Source organism: Trematomus bernacchii, unplaced genomic scaffold, assembly GCF_902827165.1.
Source record: "Trematomus bernacchii unplaced genomic scaffold, fTreBer1.1, whole genome shotgun sequence".
NCBI classification, from domain to species: Eukaryota; Metazoa; Chordata; class Actinopteri; order Perciformes; family Nototheniidae; genus Trematomus; species Trematomus bernacchii.
In genome coordinates this window covers 764497-774488 of record NW_022987569.1, presented here as the reverse complement: position 1 = coordinate 774488, position 9992 = coordinate 764497, and the positions used below count along the sequence as shown (strand labels likewise).

General features: G+C 47.7%; 1 long non-coding RNA gene across 1 annotated transcript; it reads left to right on the top strand.

The window, feature by feature from the left end:
• Nucleotides 1–9023: 9023 nt before the first annotated feature.
• LOC117479177 lies at nt 9024–9393 on the top strand. The gene is made up of 2 exons (XR_004555536.1): nt 9024–9196; nt 9293–9393. It is a non-coding gene; the product is annotated as an uncharacterized LOC117479177 (long non-coding RNA).
• The last annotated feature ends 599 nt before the right edge of the window (nt 9394–9992 follow it).

Here is a 9992-nt window from a genome sequence, read left to right as displayed (position 1 = left end):
ATGCTGACATGTACATAACATACTGTGATGTAGTTAATCAACCCAGTTCAATTCAACACTGTGTGACTTCACTCTATATATGATGTGGCTCTTAGGCATTACAATTGTACCATCTGTTTGGTTTCTCTAACCAGTTACATCCTGCATCAAGTGTCAAAGCAGTAAAACAGTATCCACATTACTCATTACCACAGGCAACTAAATGAAATAGAGCCACAAACTGTGGATGTATAACAATATAATTAAATAACTTTAGCTTAAGAGCATAGAATTACTCTGGAACTTTTTTTTCCTTTACTGAGTTAGGAACAAACCTGCTGACACCCTGACTCAGGTTAAACTATAACAAACCCTAGTGACTGACCCAGTCACCTAACATGTCAGGAACTCTGCGGACTCGCTGGGGTCTCTGTAGAGGGGTGGAAATCCGTAGGGGATCACTGGCCGGGGCCCTGGAAGGGCGCTGAGTCCGAGGAAGTCTGTCATGAAGCCAGCTGCTGCTCGGCGTAACTGGCAGTGAAGAACCTGGGTCCTCGAGAGCCTCCACAGCTGGATCCTCTGCGTCTGATGGGGGGTCCCACAGGTGGAGAGGCCCGATGACTGTGTCAGATGAGTTGAGGTCTGGCTGAGGGGGCGGCACCTCGACAGGCGCCCAGGCTTCTGTGTCTTTGAACACCCAGCTGTTGTCTAATGGGGTCCTGGAATAATAAGGCTTGAGCTTGTCATGGTGGACAACTTTGACTTTGGCTCTGGGGCTCTTTTTGAGTCTATAGATCAGGTCATCCAACATGCCTACAATGAAGTAAGGGCCCTCGTAGGATGGCAGAAACTTTCGTACCTTGTTTTTAACCCTTTTGGTGCCTTTAATCAGGTGCCAGACTGCATCTCCCACTTTGTGTTGGGTTTGACAAATGTTTTTGTCATACTGTTTTTTAGCTCGCTCAACAGATTTCCCAAGAGCTTCTCGTGCTAGCTGGTGAGACAGCTCCAGACGTTCTCTCAGTTTCATGACATATTGAGGGGGGGTGTTAGTGTCGATATTGTCATTGTCAGGTGGCAAACCAGCGACCAGGTCGACTGGCTCAGTGACTTCTTTTCCAAAAAGCATCATATTTGGTGTCAATCCGGTGGAGCTGTGTCGAGTTGCTCTATAAGCCATGAGTGCATAAGGCATCATGAGATCCCAGTCCCAGTGACATCTGTCTGCAGTAGTAGCCAGGATTTTCTGCAGAGTGGCATTAAAGCGCTCTACCTGTCCATCAGACTGTGGGTGAAATGGGGTAGTTCGAGTCTTGTCAATCCCCAGCAGCTCGCACATCCCCTGGAAAACAGCTGACTCGAAATTTGTGCCCTGGTCACTGTGCAAGCACTGGGGAGCTCCGTACCTACACACCCACTCAGAGGCGATCTTTTCTGCCACCGTGGATGCTTGCTGGTCTGGGATTGGATAGGCTTCTACCCACTTACTGAAGTAGTCTTGCACTACTAGTATGTAGCTATTGTGTCTCTCTGTTTCATTTAAAGGGCCCATCACATCAACTGCAATCCTCTCCATGGGGGCACCGACTCGCACCGTGCCCATAGCCGCTCGAGGAGTTTTCTTCGGGCGAGCTTTAGCAGCACAGCTGGGGCAGGTGCGGCACCAGAGTGTGACATCGTCCTTCATGTTATACCAGAAATATCTGGTTTGCAGGCGTGTGAGAGTTCTTTCTACTCCAAAATGGCCTCCCACAGGACCATCATGCATCTGCTCCATCATTGAACTGCGGTACATATGAGGCAGCACAATCTGGGGGTAAAACGTTGTTCCTTCAGTGCTATAATATTTCCTCATTAGCACTCCATCTTTCTGGTTAAGTCTATTCCACTGTGCCCAGTATGATTTGGTAGCGGGGCTCAAGTGGGCTATGTCTGCATATGGCAGCCGGCCTCTCCCTTCATCCATCCACTTTTTTACTGGTGCAATGTCAGGGTCAGATTCCTGAGCCATTCTCAGCTGTTCTTGAGTCCACCCAGAGAATAAACTGGTGTTGGGAATATCACTCACCCAGTTGATGCTTGGATTTAGCAGGTCATAGTTGTTATTGTTGTCACTGCAGGCATCCTCTACCCCCACTGGAGGAAACTCTGGCTCAGCTACCCCCACTAGAGGTTGCTCTGTGGGAGTATATATGGCAACTTCAGCTGTACTGTCTGTCAGGTCACACTGGACCCCCTTATGCTGGTGTCGCTCGCTGTCATGCTCTGGCACTGTGCAGGGGCACGACTCCCTGCAGGGCCTCCTGGAAAGTGCGTCTGCATTTTGGTGGTGTCTCCCCGGTCGATGAACCACCTGAAAATCATACTCTGCCAGCTTCTCTAGCCAGCGGGCCAGCTGTCCCTCTGGTTCTTTTAACCTGGTTAACCAGCGCAGGCTGCTGTGATCAGTCCGGAGAGTGAATGGTCTGCCAAGCAGGTATTGTCTGAAGTGACAGGCAAACTCCACGCCTGCCAGAAGTTCACGTCTGGTGGTGCAATAGTTTTGTTCTGTGGCTGACAACCTCCTGCTTCCATAGGCTAGCACCCTCTCCTCACCCCCCTGGATTTGGGAGAGGACTGCTCCGATTCCCCAGTCACTAGCATCGGTGTCGAGAAGCATCTCGCCGCTGTCAAGGGGGTAGCCTAGGACAGGAGCTGTTGACAGTCGTCCTTTCAGCTCTGTGAATGCCTCCTGGCATTCCTCTGTCCAATTAAATCGTGCATACTTTTTGGTCAGCTCGTGAAGAGGTTTAGCTATCGTAGCAAAGTTTTCCACAAAGCGTCTGTAATATGATGCCAGGCCCACAAACTGACGTACCTCAGAGATGTTACGAGGCGTAGGCCACTCTGCCACTTTCTTCACCTTCTCTGAATCAGTAGACACACCCTGGGCTGAGACAATGTGGCCAAGGTAACCCACCTTCTCCCGGAAAAGGCAGCACTTTGACGGTTTCAGCTTCAGGTTAGCTCCTCGTAGCCTGGCGAACACTTCACTGAGCCGGCTTAGCATTTCGGAACCGTCCCGCCCCAGGACGATGATGTCATCGAGATACACCAAGCAGGTCTCCCACTGCAATCCCACTAATACTCTGTCCATTAGCCTCTGAAACGTGGCCGGTGCATTGCACAGTCCAAAGGGCATGACGTTCCATTCAAATAGCCCCTTGCGAGTGCAGAAAGCTGCGGCTTTGCGGGCCCTTGGTGTCAATTCCACCTGCCAGTAGCCTGAAGTCAAGTCTAGTGTACTGAAGTACCTGGCATTGGAGAGTGTGTCCAGAGTGTCCTGAATACGTGGCAGGGGATAGGCATCTTTAATAGTCCTTTCGTTAAGGGGTCTGTAATCCACACATAATCGCGGGCTTTGGTCTTTCTTCCTCACCATGACAATAGGTGCAGCCCAGCTGCTGTTGCTGGGACGAGCTACACCAGACTCCAGGCTCTGCTGTACCTGCAGATCTGCAGCAATCTGTTTGTCTCTGGCCATTCTGCGTGGCGGCTGCTTCACAGGCTGCCCAGGAGTAGTCTGTATGTCGTGCTGCACTAAGCTGGTGCGGCCAAGGTCAGTGGGCCCGGTGGAGAAGACATCACCGAACCTCCGTAGCACGTGAGCTAGCCCGGCTCTGTCCTCCTCAGACAGGTGAGCACAGCTCTCTGCATACATGTCCTGTAGATGACTGGGCACAGATATAACAGGAAAGTCATTGGGGTCTGATGTTACTGGGGACTTGGTCGGATGAAGATCCACTTCTCCCAACACCTCCGCTGGCTGAAGAACTCCGACCACCACCCCTCTCTTCAGAGTAACAGATGCAGGACCAGGATTGTAAATCCGCATGGGAATGTTGGAGGAATGCCGGGTCTGTACAACAATGTGGGCTGCCAGGACGTGCTGTCTCTCAACAAAGCCTTTAGTGGGGGTCAGCATCATATCTTTGTTAACAGCAGAGCGGAGGCGGGCAGTACCAGGCACCACATACTCACACCCCGACTCCAATACTGTTGTGCGGGATACCCTGACGAGGTGCACTTCAGGCTGTCTGCTGGGTTTTGAGCGAGGCACTCTCTCACCGAAGAGGGTGATTTCCCTGCGACCATAGTCCAAGTGAGCATGTGACTGCAGCAGAAAAGGGTGCCCCAGGATAACCTCTGTATTTTCAGCTGTGTCTGCTATAATAAAGTTCACATGGGTTACCTTGCTTCCGGCTTGAACTGGCAGGTTGACTTCCCCTCGGACAGCGATGCCCTCGGGACCGATGCCTTGTAATACTTGTACGATGGATGGCTGGATTTGAGGCCTCGATTCAACAGGAATGGCGTTGAAGTGGCGGAGGGGGAGTACATTCCTCCGAGCGCCAGAGTCGAGCAGAGCACACAGTTCATGTCCCTGTATCAGTATCCGGATACTCATGTCATCATCAGAGCCTTTATTGCATGTGACCACCGTACCTGAGTCAGGAGCTGGAGTGTTATTAGGTGCATGCTGTTTGCGTTTTCGGGAAGAGGGACAGTTCCTTTGTATGTGCCCCACACCAGAGCAGTTGTGGCAGATGACTTCTCTAGAGTTCATTTGTACAGGTTTAGCTCTGTTAGGCGACCACTGCTGGTTAAACCTCGGTGCTTTACTCTGGGTGCTAGCGGGCTCCGCAGCCCACTCTTCAGCCACCCCGAAAGCCTCCATACAGGCGGAAACATTAGCATTTTCGTGCACCATAGCTGCCCTGGGTCTCCGCTCTGCAGCATTGCGATAACCAGACTGCATTAGCTGTGTGACGGCTCTGGCAGCCCGTCTGGTGGCTTCATACCTGTGGGCTATCTCGTAGGCTCTAGCCAAGGTGCGCGGCTTGTCCTCCAGTAGTCTTTGGATCACTTCTGCATCGGCAAGGGCGTTGGTGAAAATCTCCACACTGATGACGTCCTGCTCCGGCTCATTACGGTCAGCATACACAATTGACACTTTTTCATAGATGTCGTCTCTTAACAGGTGCAGGGCCTCCCCCGGTCCTCTGACTCTCTGTCTCAGTTCAATGCCTATGGCAGCAGCATGTTCTGAACACGGTCCGTAGGCCGCCTCAATCTCACTCACCATCCGCTGATAACTCCAGCGAGTAGATCTGGGGTTCTTGTGGATGATGGCAGCCGCGGGTCCAGTCAAGCTGAATCTGAGATGCACAGCCATAGTCCTCTCTGACCAGTGGTTAGCCTCAGCACATCCTTTAAAATGGAAGAGGAAGTCTCTCCACGAGCCAGCCCCATCAAACTGGCTTGGGCGTAATGTTGGTATTCTCTCTCTGTGTCCACGGTGTTCATCTTCATCACTTGTGTCCATATAGTCCTCTCTGTGTGCTGCACGAGCTGCAGAGCTGCGTGGTTCAGACCAAGCTCTCCTCATGTTAGGCTGATCGCACTCACACTGGCCAGGTGCGGTCCCACAGTGCACAGCTGAGCATGTGTGAGCTTGTACTTTACAAGGCAGTGTGGCAGGCTGCTGCATACAGGGTGTTAATGGTGACACTGGCGGCTGAAGGCACTGTGAATGAGCTGAGTAACTTGGGATGGTCGGCATAGAGTGGCTATAGTCCATGGAGGTGAAAGGATTAGCTGGTTTAGCTGAAGTTGATACCATGCTCATTAAACGGTCACATTTTGGTGGAAAGGGGGTGAGAAACTCACTATTTGGCTGTGCTTGCTCCTTTGTCGGCATGATGAAAGGGTTAGTTGGCGCCAGTGATGCTTCCGGCGGCGTGGCGTAGCTTGCGGCTCCGGCTAGCGTTAGCTCCATGCTAGTCAGAAAGGGGTTGGTGCAGTCCCCATACCCAGTATAATCCATAATTGTCTGGTCAAACATGTCCACCTGACTTTGAACAGCCTCATCAATATTCACCAAGAATGGATTAGAGCTTTTCCGTGGGCTTTTTCCGTTAGCTGCATCAGCTTGTCTCAGTCTGTGATTAGCATTAGCGTTAGCTCCGAACGCTGCCATTAAATCCACTCCACTCTTCTCCCCCGTAGAAAAAAAAAATCTCGGACGAGCCCCCAATGTTACCTTTTATACTGACGGTATCTCGGCACCGAAACCGTAGTTTCGGATACACACCGGTGGTTTCTGACTTGGCTCGTTGTCAGCCGGTAACTAGCTGTCCAGATATTTCGAGGGGAAAAAGGATGAAGACGATGCGTTCGGGTGCCGTGGGAAGAACCTCCGTTTATTTACGTTCTTCAATTACATGGACACTGAATTGAATACATACAAACTAGACACTATACTCCTTTTCTGACCACTTTCTCTATACTTTCGTCTCTCTCTTCATACCTCCGCACTTCGCCTTGGCCATCACATTTTACACACACCGGACTTCCAAAAACCCACAACCCCTTGCGGCTGCTACTCTTAAAGTGACAGGCCAAGCCTGTAACACATATATCAACTCTAATATCAGCAGATGGCCTTGCATACAGTACATGTATCTCATAGCAGGAGAATGCCTGCATTCACACACGAAATACTCATAGACAGTATACTCCGGGTGATTTGCCGTACGGTCAGTCGCGAAACGTAATTACATTATAGCTGGTGTAGGGTGTATGCTACCGAGCTAACCAACGGAGCTAGACATGGGTTTGCTCTGGAAAACACGTTCTTGCTAGCCTAATATGAATCACTAGCTTTTGTTCATAGTGGTTTTATTACACTAAACAAGCCCAGCTCATACAGTATACTCCGGGTGATTTGCCGTACATTGTGACAGTACATATACTGCATGTATAGCTAACGAGGCTAGCTATACATGCTAGCGCAAAAACAATGTATTCATGACCGTTACAATGTATGACCGAACGTAGCAGACTACCCGTATAACACTGCAATTATAAACACGTTATTGCTAGCCTAATATGAACCACTAGCTTTTGTTCATAGTAGTTTTATTACTCTACATTATAGTTGCCGTTCCTCCGAGCTAACGTTAGCTACCAAGGTAAACAAAGCTAGGTTAGCATATTAGCTGGCAAGCTTACTGTGTTGATTAGATAGATGGATTATATAGATCCACACTCCTACCACAACTACTACTAACGAATCTAAAATAACTAAGTTTCTCTAATATTTTGTGATTTGCATTTGATTTCGTCCAGCCAGATCCTGCCGGACAATACATGACGGGGACCGGACTACCACACTGAGGCCTCAAGCCCCGGCTGCTATAGGCAAGATGCCGACAACGGGGAGTAATTGACGATATACCGTGTATATATGTATATTTACGTTCATTTTGTACATTTCTAAAAATAAAGTTTAATGGAAATACTTAGTAGGCCTATCCTTTCTTCCCTGAATTATTTGCTCCTATAACATATCATTCATATATAGCAAACCATGATTTGATTTCTCATCAAACAGTAGTAGTTTATAACAGGTAAAAATAACTTACTCTTTGTTATGACCGGCTCGTAGGCCACAACGGAAAGACAAGGAGACATACACGAGTTTACAAAACCACGGCACATTTATTGTGGTAAATGCAGAGATAGGTGGTGAGGGGAGAGGATCGCTGAGCCGCTTTGGAGAGAGAGAGGGGCCCGTGTGACTCCGGGCAGCTGGCTAGCACCTCGGCTCCGGCCAGGTGTCCGTGATCGCGCTGATTAGCCTCTTCAGCTCCACCCCATCGTAAGACAAAGGCCCTGGGGCCGTCACACTCTTCTATAACAACAGTTGTAGGTACAGTTTGGTTAGTTAGCGTATAAAATATACGTCTGGACCGACGCCATGATAAGACTGATGTTCCGCTGAGAGCAGCCGGAAAAAGCACTGTTAGACATGGGCGCAGCCTCTCTGGTGGTTGACTAATCAGAACAGAGTGGCCGAGCTGACCAATCGGAGCACACTAGGCTCACAGGGAGGGGGGGGCAAGAGCTCCAACGAGTCGTTTAGTGGAGAGAGTGAATACTGCTGAATACACATACTTGACAGAGATGCTGTATGCGAAACCAATGTGAGTTTGGAAAATTGCACAGGATAAATCTATTTTAGTATACCTCAACAATGTAATTATGATCAGTGGGAATGGCCATGACATGGGCCCTTTAAGTGCAATTGTTTGCTACGTTGTACTTTTACTCCACTACATGTATTTAATACCTTTAGTTACTTTACAGATCTGGATTAATAATGTGAAATATAATCAAGTGTTAAATCAGACTTTAGTTCCACCTGGAGGAAATTCACAAGCTACCCTGCAGTATACAAAGTCATTCAAACTAGCTGCACCTTTACCAGCTTTGAGAACACTTTAATGATCAATCATTATAAAACATATCATATATATTATTCTGAAATGGACCAATCTGCACAATGACTACTTTTACTGTCGCTACTTTCACTATATTTTGATGATAATACTTTTCTACTTTTACTTGAGGAACATTTTGAATGCAGGACTTTTACTGTAACAGAGTATTCCTACACTCTGGTACTTCTACTTTTACTCAAGTACAAGATCTGAGTACTTCTCCCACCTCTGAGGAAAAGTCTAAGAACCTGAATGTGACCCTTGACCTCCATTGAACCACAGCTGCTTTGTTTCTTTCTCCTCAGCTTCTCGTGAGCGCTCCATCATCGAGCGCGGCCTGACTTCCTTCCACGATGTTTCCTATTATTAGCATTAGCATTAGCCCAGCGCACCAACGGAGAGAGACTAACTTATGGCAACACAAAATAAAACATGGGAGCGGTGGAGTGATGAGGAGGTGTCGGCGCTTCTGGCGATTTACCTGGGACTTCGGGTGGCAGTATACGCCGTGAAGTTGTTTGCGGCCTGCCAGTAAACCCAAAGCAGAAGAAGAAGAAGTGACGTCAGCGGCTTCATTTGCATAATCCTCCCTCAGGGACTTATTCCGGTGTGAACGCGATTTACTAGGACAGTTCCGGGACTAAAGAGTTCTAGGAACTAAGTACGGCAAAGTACTTGGTGTGAAAGCGGCTAATGGTTTCTAAATGTTTAATATATATACAAGCTAATAATAATGAAGCCTCTGTGCTCTTAATGTTTCCAGGTATGCCTTCAGCGGGAACAATATGCCCACCATGGTGCCGATCCCCAACGCCAACGTAGAGTTCGGCACGGCCAATCAGATGAGCAGGAACGACATCAGCAGACTGAACACGCTGTACAAATGTTGAAAGGTAAGAAAACACACGCTGGGTTCCCTTCATTCATCTGCTTTCAGGGCAAAGGAAAGTGTGTTTGTCGCCTTTAACGTGTTTCTTCTGTTCCAACAGGTGGTGAAGAAACCCTGAGGACATGGGGCCAATTTACACATCAAACCAGCTCTTTATAACACAGTCTGAGAAAGTGTGTTGATAATGAATCTTCAAACATGTTCGATGAAGTGTAGTTTGTAGTTTGAGCACTTGTTGTCACTTTTGTACTTCAGAACATGATCCAGAATTTAAGAAGAGGTAAGGCAAGTTTATTTATATAGCACCTTTCAACACAAGGCAATTCAAAGTGCTTTACAAAATGAAATACATTAAGAGCATTAAGAAACATATTATGAAATGGCATTTAAAAGCAAAGATAATAAAACATGAATACCAACATGAATTAAAGTCACAGTGCAGTGTGAGATACACACATCTGAAATTTTTCGCTCTGACTCTCAATCATTGCTCACTTTTTAGCAGAAATAGTTTTCTATGACCTCACTTTCTTTCTACTTTCTTTTTTAACTTATCCGTTATTTCAGGTGTTTCATGCTAAACGAACCCCCCTTTAGAAAATTCTAATCTGACCCCATGGTACCTTTTAGTTTTCGCCGAAACTATTCCTCTTTTTTAAATGCACATTAGTTAAGGTGAGAAATAATGTGTAAAAGCTGCATCTATTATGTATAAACTCAAACTTGTATTACTTGTATGTGTCTGTGTTTCAAATGTTAGCATCAAAACAAACTTAAAGGTAGGGTAGGTAAGTTTGAGA